Raw genomic sequence first — 5,398 nt, 5'->3', positions numbered from 1 at the left:
TCATTAAAATTGGTATATTTGATCCAAACTGAACACAACGGTGCAGATTGAACCACTTCTTATTCATGATTAATATTACATAAAATTTATTAAAACACAGTATCTAAGTTGATTTCTGTAGCATGCTTGCATAAACTGACCCACAATCACTTTGTTTGCAGAATGGCAGTGTCCCCATCCCCAGACACACCCAGGTAAAGTGCCATGGAGAAATTCCTGAAGTTCAAACGCCGTCGTGAGCTTAGGCTTCTGAAAAGTGCTACACGCCAGTGCTCTTTGGAGGTTGCAGAAAATTCCAGGAGAGAGACACAAACGTATCTTGCTAGGACTGTTTACGTGCCATCTGCGGGTACTAGTTCACCAGTGGTCAGCGAGGATGCTGAAGTTTTTATTGCTTGTCAAGAAAGCACGAACCCTATGCATACAGCCATCCGCCCCAACCAGGAAAACATCAGTTATGAGCATTCCCAATCTTCAGTATTTACCAATGAGCATTCTATCAGGCACTTCTTGCAGGCTTGGGCAGTTCGGAACAACATAAACAAATCTCCTCTTGATAGTCTGCTTGAGATCCTAAAGCCTTATTTGCCAGAGCTCCCAAGAAGCCATCGAACGCTGCTTCAAACTCCAGATAAAGCTCCAATAGTTTCAATGAACGGCGGGGAATATGTGCATTTTGGATTACAGAGTGGTTTGCTTCGGGCACTAGATGCATGGCAGAATATCGATGGTGAAGCTGGAACGCTGTCCATATCATCGATGGCCTCCCTGTGTTCAAGAGTAGCCTCCAACAAGTTTGGCCAGTTCTTGCCCAAGCTCATCATCCCGGCGACAAAAAGTTATCTGTAGGAATATACCGCGGCACATCTAAGCCACATTCTTTAGATGAGTATCTTGAGCCATTCCTTCGAGAAACCATGCCCTTGCTCAAGGATGGATTCACTTACCATAACAGGCACTAGAGCGTAACGATTAAAGCTGTGCTGTGTGACGCCCCAGCCAAGGCTTTTGTCAAAGCTACAAAGTCTTTTTCTGGTTACTACGGCTGTTGCAAATGTTGTGCTAGAGGAAAATACCTTGGGCGAATGACATCTCAAGATATGGACAGCCCTCTACGAACAGACGAGTCGTTCAGATTCCAAGACGATAGTGAGCACCATAAGGGCACTTCTCCATTTACGGCAATTGACTTGCCTATGGTGCCCTGCTTTCCTCTCGACTACATGCATGTGGTTTGCCTAGGAGTTGTTCGGAAACTGATAACGTACTGGGTTAAAGGCCCGCGTTCAGTGAGACTTTTGTATAATGCTGTTAAGCAAGTTTCAGACCTCCTTGTTCTATTCAAGAAATTTTTGCCAAAAGATTTCCCGCGGAAATCTCGTCCACTTTATGAGCGGTGGAAAGCAACAAAATTTCGTCTGTTTTTGCTTTACATAGGCCCAGTAGCAATGAAGAAAGTACTTTCCTCAGACATGTATGAGCATTTTCTCTACCTGAATGTCGGTATTGCTATTCTTTGTTGTCCAGCGATGGAAGGACACATTGATCGTGCAGAGCAGCTACTTAGGACTTTTGTAAAAAATGCCAGGCTTTCTACGGAAAGGAATCATTAGTGTATAATGTGCACAGTCTGATACACATTGCTAGCGATTGCCGAAGGTTTGGTTGCCTGGACAGCTTCAGCTGCTTTCCATTTGAAAACTATTTAAAAACCCTAAAATCATTAGTTAAATCTGGAAACAAACCCCTTGAGCAACTCTACAATAGAATTTTTGAAGAAGCAGCATGCCCCCCCTCTTCTCTGTACTCAAGAAAATCATGTCAGAGCTTTGGCATCGTTCCTGAGTCCTGTCACAGCAAGGGCCCTGCAGTTTCATATGTCCAGCACAAGCAGTTTCTGAGGGCCGCATGGAACGACAGCTCTTTGAGCACAAAGCGGCCAGATAACTGCGTTCTGCTAACTGGAGATAGAGTTGTGATAATAAGCAACTTCCTAGCTAGTGAGTCAAGAATATTGATTGCTGGGAAACAGTGCAAAGTTCTTGGTGATCTGTACGTCAGACCGTGCCGTTCATCGCTACTCTCTATACTTCAAGTTTCAATTCGCAGTGCGAGCCTCGATGTGTTTGACTTCTGTGACATCCTCTGCAAAGGACAGCTTTTCCCATACAAAACAAATTTGCTCTTCTTTCCACTTTTTCACCTCCTGTGATAAAAGTCCAGAGGTAGGCTTCCAGCTCTCAAATTGTTGGGTATATTACTATTATTATTATTTTTTTTTTGCTGGCAATTTTGATGGCATTTTTTTTCTGGATAATGATGCGTAAGTCACTCCTGCATATCGATCCGCACGCACTTTTCGCCTGGGACCGCTAAACAATTTATAATTGAATTTTTTTCTCACCAGTTTCGATTTCAGCAGCTGAGAGGTGGCTGTTGCGTCATAGTCAAATCTTGACGTGTCGCATGAAGAAATCGTTGATTCTTGTGATTACTGCACTTGAGGCAGGCAGCCTTTATCACTGTAGCGAATTCCAACGACAAATGTGTCCCTCGCGTGACCTAGGCTTGACTGACTTCACAGCCACCGCTCAGCTGTTGAAACTGAAGCAGGTACAAAAAGAAATTCGATCATAAATTATTCAGCAGTCGTAGGCGAATAATGTGACGTGATGATCCGTGTACTGCAATGTCTTAAGTATCATTAAAAAGGACGATACATGAACTACACTCCTTCAATGTTCCCGCCCAGCGGGAAACTGCATCGGCGTTGTAGAAGTTGACGTCATAGCTAAATAGCACGATTATGCATGGCTCTAGAGGAAGGTGTACGCAAGTGATACGACCGGGCATTGATTGACTTTTGGTGGGTAGTCACGAGAAAATATGGTCGAATTGGCAGAAGACGCGAATCGAAATCAAGACCCTTTGGTTCCCGAATCAGAGCGAAACTGCCATATGCGATACGAACATATGCCAAGCAGGCATATGTTCGTAAGTCCTGGTTGAAGAGGGACTTTATATCTATCTCAGATGGAAATTTGCTTGGTATTGTTGCTCACGTCTGTATGCTAATTGGTATGTTCGAGATAACAGAGGGGTAAATTAAGGGGTCATTAGGCGAATAACGAAGCGCGAGGGCACGAATGAGGGTCTGCAAGTGGAGCCGCGGACGGGAGCCGTAAATTCTCTCGGATCTACCCTTAGAGGCGTGCGCCAAATTTTTCACTGTTTGTAACATACTGTTTTCTTCCCCTTTAGTTACCAACATGGTGTTTAATTACTTTGCTCCCGTGCCTTCCTCGTTGCCGTAATGATTTTGTATAAATATTGGAAAGCATAAGTTCAAATTATATCTATCCTTCAAAGCATGTAAAATCTTGAAAAAGTTATGCAGTGACACAAATTAACTCAGACGCAAATCAAATATTTTTTCAACCGAAATATAAACATCTGTCTCAGCAACAAATCATCTCTCCATAGCAAGAAAACGTCAGTGATATATTAAGCACTGACAACCTATAAATTCATCCAAAATAAAAATAATATTTTCAGTCCATTTATACAGCAAACATTAGAGCCAATACAATTACCACTGGTTAATTCATATTATCAGGCTGAAATTAGCAAGTTAAATGACCTACTGAGATTTTTTAACAGCCATGCGCCTGCGATAAAATAATTCCACGATTTCACCTTTTTTGGAGGGTATATATATCCATGTACATTCTTTCTCTTAGCTGGAAAGTAGCATTGAAGCCTACTTGTTGGATAACTTTGACCTGTCATAGTCCTTAAGCTGAGCTTAGCCTCTAGATTCCTTCATATATGGACTTTCTACATGAATTGTTCATTATTGATATAAACAGCGCGAACACGAAAACAAGGGACAAGAAACACGAAAGCCACAGTACATGCGCTGACTCACAACTAAGCCTAATCCGTTTACTGCAAGGCCCAAAAAAACATGAAGAAAAACGAAACAGTCACGTGAAAAACCCCTGGGTTCACCTGCTGCATAAAAATTACTTTAAAAAATCACTTAAAAAAGACACTTCTTTCCTTGAAAGAGCAAGAGACGTCTTGCTGATACACGTATTGTCCGTTGAAATAAAATACGCTTCCACTATCTCTCTCGTTATCTTCTCTTTGTGGCGATATAAAATCTTAACACTGTCAAACTTAGGAGTGCATTTCTTCTTCTCCTTCTTCATTATTTCACATGACTGGCAATGGGATCTAGAAACGTTTTGTCCTTTCCAATTTCCAAGTTGTTACAGTATTCCTGTAGTCTCTTATTTATACACCGTCCGGTTTGTCCTATATAACTGGCCCCACAAGAGAGTGGAAGTCTATACACAACACCTGTCTTGCATCCAACATAGGGGTTTCTATGTTCCACCCCACATTCCTTCTTCTTCTCTTCTCTTTCCCTTTGAACAGCCGGGCAGATCCTCTTCATCTTGAGCGGGGTGGTCAGTGCGACGTCCACATTATACCTCTTGCCTACATTTTTGAGGCCATGCGAAATCCTGTGCACATACGGCACCACGGCAACCTTCCTCTTCATCTCACCCATGCTAGGCAGGGATTTCAGTCTGTGCGTTCTTTTAAGGTTCTTCAGTACCCGGCAACTGGCCTCAATAATAACTGACTCGCGATAACCGGCATTTTCAATTCTCTTCACTTGTCTTTCAAAACTCTTGGCCATGCCGTGGTAACAAGATTTCGTCAACGCACTTAACAAGCAAGTGTTTATCATCCCATTCTTCACTAACTTGGAATGTCCTGAATTGGAGCCTAGCAACGGCTTCATCGATCTCGGGTTGTATTCCCAACAAACATGATCATCACCGAATTGAATCAAAATATCTAAATACTGTAACTGATCGTCCACTGGATTCTCAACAGTAAATTCCAGGCCGGATCCACACTCAGTAAAAACATCCATAATGTCCTTCATTCTTTGATTGAATCCCTCACGGCCTGTTAATACTAAAAAGTCGTCCACATACCTGAAGGTGGAATAATGCAAGCCCTCCAAGTTATCCTTCAGGTGTCTGTCCACGTACATTAAGAAGATATCACTCAAGACCGGTGCAACACTCGATCCAATGCACACTCCAGCCTTCTGTGTATATAGCTTGTTCTTCCATCCTATGAAGGTGGATTCCAGGTAGAACCTCAAAAGTTCAAGGAAACTTTCAACACTAACACCTGAGGCGTCAATGAAGTCACATTCATTATTGTCTTCTGTAATGCACATTTGTACTCGCTTAAGGAGGCAGTCATGGGGAAGGCTATAATATAAATCCTTGACATCCATGCTGAAGCCGACACAATTTCTTGGGTTGTGTTCTTTGAGGAACACGACAAGGGCTTCAGAGTTAGGTAGCCT

At 42.6% G+C, this 5,398-nt stretch overlaps 1 pseudogene; it reads left to right on the top strand.

The window, feature by feature from the left end:
* The first annotated feature begins 204 nt into the window (after positions 1-204).
* LOC146188290 (uncharacterized) lies at positions 205-2,212 on the top strand (annotated as a pseudogene).
* Positions 2,213-5,398: the final 3,186 nt, after the last annotated feature.

This window comes from Amblyomma maculatum, chromosome 5 (genome assembly GCF_055883805.1).
Source record: "Amblyomma maculatum isolate TAMU_Amacu chromosome 5, ASM5588380v1, whole genome shotgun sequence".
NCBI lineage: Eukaryota > Metazoa > Arthropoda > Arachnida > Ixodida > Ixodidae > Amblyomma > Amblyomma maculatum.
Note: the sequence above shows the minus strand (reverse complement) of the source record. Positions and strands in the feature narration are given on the sequence as shown.